This window comes from Podarcis gaigeae (assembly GCF_964106915.1).
Source record: "Podarcis gaigeae genome assembly, chromosome: W".
In the NCBI taxonomy this organism is placed as follows: domain Eukaryota; kingdom Metazoa; phylum Chordata; class Lepidosauria; order Squamata; family Lacertidae; genus Podarcis; species Podarcis gaigeae.
This window is the reverse complement of record NC_139695.1, coordinates 9,074,822-9,084,396: the sequence shown is the minus strand read 5'-3', so window position 1 is coordinate 9,084,396 and position 9,575 is coordinate 9,074,822.

Genomic DNA, 9,575 nt, shown 5'->3' with positions numbered 1-9,575 from the left:
CAATTATCTTCAGGTGGGAGTTCCCCCAAGGACTATCTTTCACTTTTAGAGGGAAGAAGATCAAAATCAGAACATTGGAAGACAGAGACAAATTCTTGACTGCATACGGAGAGGACCTTCAAAAAGGAATTGAATTACCCCCTGGGCCTGGAGTACCAGCGGTACCTGCACCCTTGGAACCAGAAGATCCAGCGAATAAGATACCACCCCCAGGAAAATAACCAGATTTATTCAGGATGTCTCTGCAACTCTTGAGCTGGAATATAAATGGCTGCAACATCCCAGAAAAAAGGAGGAAAATTTTTCACATATTAAAAAAGGAACAATTGGATATTATTTGCCTACAAGAAACACACGTGATCAGGCTCCACAGAAAAGTGTTAATAAACAAAAGACTTGGCCAGGAATTTATATCTTCGGATAGAGTAAAGAAGAGAGGTGTGGTGATATATGCAAAAGAGAGCCTGTCACCTAAACTTCTATTTAAAGATGAACATGGAAGAATTTTAGCAATTGAGATACAACATCAAGGAGAGAAGATCTTGATATTAGGAATTTATGCACCAAACGAAGGGAAATCGGAATTTTATAAGAAGTTGCATGAGACTATGCTGGATCATCTGGACTATGATAACATCATCATGATGGGAGACATGAACGGGGTCGTATCAACTAACATGGATAAGTCACAAAACCAAAATGCTACAAAAGATGGCAGACTACCAAAGACTTTTTTCGAAATGACTGACAATATGGACTTGATTGACATTTGGAGAACGAAGAACCCCTTGGGAAGAGAGGGAACATTCTTCTCTGAAGCCCAGCTGACTTGGACAAGAATCGACCAAATATGGATATCTAGAGGTCTGGCACCTAAGGTCAGAAAGGTGGAAATCTGCCCAAAGACCTGCTCCGACCATAATGCAGTAAAGATGGACATGACACTACTACCAACCGGCTCCTTTAGATGGAAGATGAATGACAATTTGTTCAGAGATCAGGAGATCACTAAGAAGGCCCAAAAAGGAGAGGAACGGAAAGGGGGGAGCGGAAGGAGGAGCCTCAGGAGAATCTGAATCAAAAGAAGAGGAGGAAGGGGGAGGGAGTGGACCGGACGAAGAGACAGAAGGAGAGCCAGAAGAGGAAGATCCAGGAAATTTATAAAGATAAGGAAAATTTAAGGGAACAATAGAAACAATGGGGTTAAAAATCTGGAGTTGGAATATTAATGGGATGAACGACAAAAAAAAGAGGAATAAAATTGAACAATATCTGAAAAAGAAAAATCTAGATATTATTTGTCTCCAAGAAACGCACGTAGCAAGAAGGCACAGGAAAATACTGATTAATAGGAGGTTAGGAAATGAATTTGAGTCTTTGGACAAAGAGAAGAAAAGAGGGGTGGTTTTTTATATCAAAAATAAGATTGAGGCTAAACCAATATTTAAAGACGAAGAGGGCAGAATAATAGGGGTCCGTATCAATTGGCAAGGAGAAAATTTGGTGGTAATTGGGGTATATGCCCCAAATGATAATAAGTCGGAATTTTTCAAAAAATTGGAAGAGAAAATATGTGAATTTGTCGATCAGAAAATTATTCTAATGGGTGATCTGAATGGGGTGGTCTCTCTAGAAGCTGATAGGTGTAGGGAAGGAGGAAGTAAGAATGGGAAGCTACCAAAATCCTTCTTCTCAATGGTAGATAACGGTAATTTGATAGATATTTGGCGTCTTAAACACCCACTGGATAAACAATTCACCTTCCACTCCGAACCAAACCAGTCGTTGTCACGTATTGATCAGATATGGATCTCAAGCGAATTATGCCCAAGAATTAAACTAATAGAAATAAGACCGAGTGTATTCTCAGATCATAATCCGATGGAGTTGGAATTAAAAAGCCTGGAGCCAAGAACTTTTAGATGGAGATTAAAGGATTATCTGCTGGAGGATCAAAAAATTGTTGAGATAGCGCAGGAAAAACTAAAGCAATATTTCATGGAAAACCGCGGTAAAGGAACAAAAGCTAACGTAGTATGGGAAGCAAGTAAGGCAGTAATAAGAGGTTATTTTATCCAGCAGAATGCAATCAAAAACAAGAAGAGAGAGAAAGGGAAAGATGAGATTTTGAAGCAGATAATGGCAAACGAACAGAAATTATCCCAAAAACCCAATTGCCAGAAAGCAAAAGAAAATATAAAAAATTTACAAGCTCAATTTGCCACAATAATAAACAGAGAGGTTGAATGGAATATAAAAAAATTAAGACAAAAAAACTTCGAGTTTGCAAATAAGTCAGGCAAGTGGTTAGCATGGCAAATTAAAAAGAGGAAGGAAAGGAGCACAATAAACAAAATAAAGGTGGGAGAGGAAGAGAAATCAGATCCTAAAGAAATTAGGGGAGAGTTTCTCAATTATTATAGAAGATTATATTCCAACAAAGAGAAAATTAGTTTAAGGAGAATAGAGAGATTTCTGAAGGATAAAGGGGCGAAAAAAATCTCAATGGAGGAAAGACAACAGCTGAATACCCCAATAGGAAGTGATGAAATAGAAGACGTAATTAAAGAGTTAAAGAGGGGAAAAGCCCCAGGTCCTGATGGATTCACCGCAGGTTATTACAAAGAGATGAAATCCATTTTGGTGGGACCTCTGAAAGAAACTATGGATAACATTTTAAGGAAAGGAGAATTCCCAGAGACCTGGAAAGAGGCATACATTACGTTTATCCCCAAGCAAGACGCAGATTTAACTCAGGTTAAAAATTATAGACCGATCTCACTGCTAAATGTAGATTATAAAATATTCGCGGGGATCCTTGCAAAAAGACTGAAGAGGCTACTATCAGAGACTATTCATAGGGATCAAGCGGGATTCCTGCCAGGACGGCAGATGAGAGACAATACAAGAAATATAATTAACATGCTAGAGTATTTATCTGTCAAGATTAACAAACAGGCCATAATGATGTTTGTCGATGCCGAGAAGGCATTCGATAATGTTATTTGGGACTTTATGTTGAAAAATTTAGAACATATAGAAGTGGGGGAGGATTTCTTTAATGGAGTAAAAGCCATATATACAGATCAGAAAGCCAAGCTGATTATCAATAATATAGTGACAGAAGAGATAAAGATACGAAGAGGAACAAGACAGGGCTGCCCGCTCTCCCCGCTTCTGTTTATAATGACCTTAGAAGTACTACTAAACTCTATAAGGCAGAACCAAAAAATAAAAGGAGTGTTAGTTGGGCAGAATGCATATAAGATCAGAGCCTATGCGGATGATGTAGTAATAATGACAGAAGAACCATCAACTGCAACAGGAGAGATATTAAAGGAATTAGATCAGTTTGGAGAGGTAGCAGGGTTCAAATTAAATAAGAGTAAAACAAAAATAATAGGTAAAAATTTGGATCAGAAACTAACAGAAACAATTCAACAACAAACGCAAATAGAAGTGGTTAAAAAAGTGAAATATCTTGGCATTTGGATAACACCTAGGAATATAGATCTGTTTAAGAATAACTATGAATCGACGTGGAGGGAAATAAGAAAAGATTTGGAAATTTGGGGAGGGCTGAAACTGTCGTTTTGGGGAAGGATTAACACAATTAAGATGAATGTGCTGCCGAGGTTGATGTTCTTATTTCAAATTATCCCTATAATTAAAGGAAGCCGAATCTTTAAAGAGTGGCAACGAGTGTTGTCGAGATACATATGGCAGGGAAAGAAACCTAGGATTCAGTTTAAACTATTAACAGACATAAAAGAAAGGGGGGGCTTCGCCTTGCCGGATGTGAAATTATATTATGAGGCAGTTTGCCTATGTTGGGTCAAAGATTGGGTAAGGCTAGAGAACAGGGAATTATTAGACTTGGAGGGTTACGATAACAACTTCGGCTGGCACGCCTACTTATGGCGGGATAAATGGAAGATACACAAGGGATTTGGGAATCATATTTTCAGAGGACCTTTAGTTGAAATATGGGATAAATATAAAAATCTGTTGGAACCAAAAACCCCACATTGGCTTTCACCTCTAGAAGTCATGTGTGCGAGGACTATTAATATGAGAAGTAAATGGGCAACATATAACCAGTTAATAATTAAAGAAGATGGGAAATGGATTGTACGACCATACGACCAGGTTAAAGAACATGTCTATGACTGGTTACACCATCTCCAGGTGAACCAAATGTTCAGGAAGGATCTTAAAGAAAGAGGCTATGCAGAGAAGGAATCTAAGTTTCAGACGGAGATTATAAACAAAGAAAAAAAAATTGTTTCGAAAATGTATAGGATACTGTTGGATTGGAGTTTAGGGGATGAGGAGGCTAAGTGTGTAATGATTCGCTGGGCAAAGGATGTAGGACATAATATACTATTTGAAGATTGGGAAAAACTCTGGAAGGAAGGACTAAATTTCACGGCGTGTGTAACGGTAAAGGAAAACATAATGAAGATGTTTTACAGATGGTATTTAACACCTATGAAATTATCGAAAATGTATAAGGTGGATAACAAGTGCTGGAAATGTAGGGTTAGTGAGGGTTCCTTCTATCACATGTGGTGGGAGTGTGGAAAAGTTAAACAGTTCTGGGAAAAAATCTATATAGAACTGAAGAAGATTTTAAAATATACGTTTCCAAAGAAAGCAGAATTTTTCCTACTAGGTATATTGGGTTATGAGATAAGAAAAGAAGATCATAGATTAGTATATTATGCAGTTACAGCAGCAAGAGTAATGCTGGCCCAGATGTGGAAAAAGCAGGAGACACCAACGGTGGAGGAATGGAGATTTAAGCTGTTGGATTATATGGAATTGGACAGACTTACAGGCAAAGTAAGATACATAAGAGACCAAAAGTTCACTGAGGATTGGGGAAAATATGTAGATTACTTGGAACTTATTAGTCAAGGGAAAATAACGCTAAAGGGATTTAGAGACGCACTGTGAAAGATTGTGAGTTATTGTTTAAAGAGAATAGGAGACTAAATAATATGTAAGGTTAATATACACTAAGAAACGTATATAAAAAGGTACAATGACAATATATACTAAGAAATGTGTAATTTAAAGTGTTACTCCGAATGATTTTCGGGAAAGCTAAAGGAAGTTTTGAAAATGAAGATTAAGAAATGTGACCAAAGTGAAAATTAAGTATTTATATATTTTTCTTACTTTTATTTCTTTCTGTATCTTTATTTGTCTGTGTAATACTTTTACTTTTGTATGTTTATATGTGTGTGTGTGTACATATTCTTTACTTCCATGAAATAAAAATTTAATAAGGGCAAGAAGGCCCAAAAAGTTTTGGAAGATTATTTTGAGATAAATTTGAACACTACGGTGGAAAAAAGAATAATCTGGGACGCAAGCAAGGCTGTGATGAGGGGGTTCTTGATTCAACAGAATGCTGTAAAGAAAAGGACACAAAATGAGAGGAAAGACAAAATCTTGGAGAAAATTAAAGAATTAGAGAAGAAATTAAGATCAAATCCGAAGTCACAGCCGATTCTGAAAGAAATTAAACTTCATCAAGCACAGTATTCTAAATTGATAAATCAGGAAATAGAGTGGAAGATTAAATTAATGAAACAAAAAACTTTTGAATCGGCGAATAAATGTGGAAAACTGCTAGCTTGGCAGTTGAAGAGGAGACAAAAACTAAATACAGTTACAAATTTAGAGATTGAAGGAAGAAACATTCAGAACCCCGTGGACATTAGAAAGTGCTTCCAGAGATACTTCAAAAAATTATATACTCAAGGGCCGCAAGATGAAGTTGAGATTAAACTATTTCTGGAAAAAAATGGGCTACCAAAATTGTCACAAGAAAATAGATCAATCCTGAACTGCAAAATAACACGACAAGAGATTGAACAAGCCATTCAGAACATGCAATTGGGCAAATCTCCAGGGCCAGATGGGCTGACCTCCAAGTATTATAAGACATTAAAAGACTATTTGATACAACCACTGATGGAGGTCAGCAATGAAATTATGGAGGGGAAGAGGGCGCCGAAATCGTGGAAGGAAGCTATTATCACATTGATACCAAAATCGGAAGCTGAAAAGACACAACTTAAGAACTATCGTCCCATCTCTCTTTTAAATGTGGATTACAAAATATTTGCAGACATTTTGGCAAGTAGACTTAAAAAAGTTTTAAATGAAGTAATTCACAAGGACCAGGCAGGCTTTCTCCCAGGTAGACATTTGTTTGCTAATACAAGGAACATTATTGACATCTTGGAACTTTTGCAAACAGATATAAACACAAAAGCAGTGTTAATTTTTATAGATGCGGAGAAGGCCTTCGACAATATCTCCTGGAAATTTATGAAGGGAAATTTAAAAGAAATGGGAGTGGGACGGGGTTTTGAGAATGGGATTGATGCAATATATTCAGAACAAAAGGCTAAATTGATAGTCAACAATGTGGTTACAGAAGAGTTTAAAATTGAAAAAGGAACACGACAAGGCTGCCCTATCTCCCCTTTGTTGTTTATTTCGGTTCTGGAGGTGCTCCTGAACATGATTAGAGGGGACCGGTTAGTGGAAGGAATTCAGGTCGGAGCGAAACAATATAAACTTAAAGCTTTTGCAGATGACCTAGTTTTGACCCTGCAGGAGCCAGAATCTAGTACGAAAAGAGTATTACAATTGATTCAAGATTTTGGTCGGGTGGCGGGATTTAAATTAAACAAACAGAAAACTAAGGTATTGGAAAAAAAATTGACAAATACAGAGTCAGAACGGTTTCAGAGAGAAACAGAATTAAATGTGGTTAAAAAAGTAAAGTACCTAGGGGTAAATATATCAGCAAAAAACCTGAGTCTATTTAAGGATAATTATGAAAAATGTTGGTCAGAAATTAAGAGAGACTTAGATAGTTGGACAAAATTGAAACTTTCTTTGCTAGGCCGAATTGCTGCTATCAAGATGAATGTATTGCCAAAAATGTTGTTTTTGTTCCAAACACTACAGATTGTGGACAAGACGGAGTGCTTCCGGAAGTGGCAGAGAGACATCTCCAAGCTTGTCTGGCAGGGCAAAAAGCCTAGAATTAAGTTTAAGAAATTAACCGATGCGAAAGAAAGAGGGGGCTTTGCCCTGCCAGACCTAAAGCTATACTATGAGGCTGCAGCTTTTTGCTGGCTAAAAGACTGGCTAGTTCTGGAGGACACTGACGTTCTGGATCTGGAAGGTTTTAACAATGCTTTTGGTTGGCATGCATACTTGTGGTATGACAAGGTTAAGATCAATAAGGCCTTTAAGAACCATATTGTCAGAAAAGCAGTGTTTAATGTCTGGACAAAATATAAAGACTTACTGGAAAATAAAACTCCAAGGTGGCTTTCACCGCTGGAAGCTAAGGCCCGAAAAAGACCCAATATGGAGGCCAAATGGCCAAAATATTGGGAAATATTAGAAAAAGATGGAGACAATTGGAAATTGCAGAGTTTGGAGAAAATGAAGGACAAAGTGCGAGACTGGTTACATTACGCTCAGATTAAAGAAGGTTTTAAAAATGACAAAAAGTTAGGGTTCCAGGTGGAGAAATCGAAATTGGAAACAGAACTGTTAGAACCTAAGACTAAGGTACTTTCAAGAATGTATAACTTGCTGTTAAAATGGAATACACAAGATGAAATGGTTAAATCGGCTATGATAAAGTGGGCACAGGACATTGGACATAATATCATGTTTGAGGACTGGGAAAGGTTGTGGACCAACGGGCTGAACTTCACTGCATGTAATGCTTTGAAGGAAAATGTGATGAAAATGATATATAGATGGTACATGACCCCAGTTAAACTTGCTAAAATATACCATTTGTCTGATAAAGCGTGTTCTCATTAAAAAGAGAGCACGTGTTGCGGTTGGGGCCAGCAAAAACATCCCTAGTTGCCAGCCAGGCTGTGGCAAGGGAATTGAATGGATTGGTGGCTGTTGTTACTAGGGTAAATTTCATGTTGCCAATTAAGGGGTGGGATCAGAGGTTATTTATACTGGGTCCACAGAACGTTCCTTTCTCTTTCGCTGTGGACACCGGATCACATGGAGCGCTTGGACTGTCTGGAGGACAGTAATGCAATCTTCTCATTGTCTGGTTACATTTATTTATTTTCCCCTTCTTTTAATCCTCTTTAGTCCCTTAAATAATTTAATTCCCCCCTTTTCCTGTTCGATTTCCCACCCCACCCCTTACCCTGCCCTGTGGGAAGATTCCCCCTGTATCTGTGGCTTGTCTTTCCCAATAGGGAGAGGGCCCCTGGTAGGGGCTTTCTTTCGCAAAAAGGTTTCCCCCATTTCTCCTGTTGTAAATTGCGGGGCTAGTCAGGGCTGTTCCCAGCTTAGCTGGAATCATTTTCGTTTATAGCACCCCCAAAGGTTGGCTTTATTTGAGTGTGTGCAGCGCTGTTGCCAAATATTAATCTAGCCTTGGGCAGGAGCACTATTTTGAGTTCTTTTAATATTGCTAGGAGACTAAGATTCTCAAGAGCAGAGGCGGGGAGGCCTATTTGGCCTGCACATAACTTCCAAGCCTAAGTCTGCTACAGGTAGCAGTTAATTGTTAAGTCTCTGACCTCTCTATAAGAATGTACCTGCTTGCAGGCTCAGTTGCTGCTAATGTATATCTGAGGCAGACAGGGCGGCAGAGGCTCCCTGTGCCTCCAATGACTATGAGCACTCTGTATATGCTCTTGAACTATGCTGTTTCTGAACAAGTTTATTTTCGTTGAGTTTGTTTTGCCCTGATAGTGGCGACTGCCATTTTAGAGACGTGACTTAGTGGCTAAAGTGTAGGACTAGGACCTGGGAGACAGGGTTCATATCCCCCTCTTAGCCATTGTTATCACAAAACAAAACAAACTGCTCCTTTTGGGCTATTCTGTAGTTCGGCCCATTTGTGGTAAAAGAACTTTGGGTTTCTTGAAGGGGTGCTTCCCTCTAAAAGGGCAAGCAGGGGTACCTGGACAGGCTGTGGGCTACCTCAACTCTGCTATTTCACTGGAGACATTTATGCCTGGCCTAGCAGGTGATCCTAGGGCTTTGCCCTAGAATTCGATGGCCTGGAAGCGTTTCCGGCCTGAATAGTGTCCCCATGTGGTCCATGAAGCATTGGTTTCACCGGTTCCCTACATGGTTTAGTTTTTGCAGACTATGACAGGATCTCTACAGGGGTCAGGGTGAGGCTGTCCTGCGTCTTTAGGGATCATCCTGGATAGCTCAGCTGGTCAGTGCATAGTGCCGGTAATGCCTAGGTTGCAGGATTGGTCCCTATATGGGACAGCTGCATGCTCCCCCATTGCTCTACCTGGACACTTAGGCCCAGTGTTGAGGGCCTTTTGGTGGTTCCCTCACTGCGAGGGATGTAACAGGCGCCACGTTTGCAATATGCAAGCGGGAGAAAGCACCTTTGCGTGCCCGCATTGCAGTTTGCTCTGTGCATTGCAGGGCACAGCACTGCATGGGCTGCATTTGCATTGCATTGCATGAGAGATTTGCATTTGCATTGCACAGAGGTGTGCATTGCACGGAGGGTGTGTGTGCATTGCACAGAG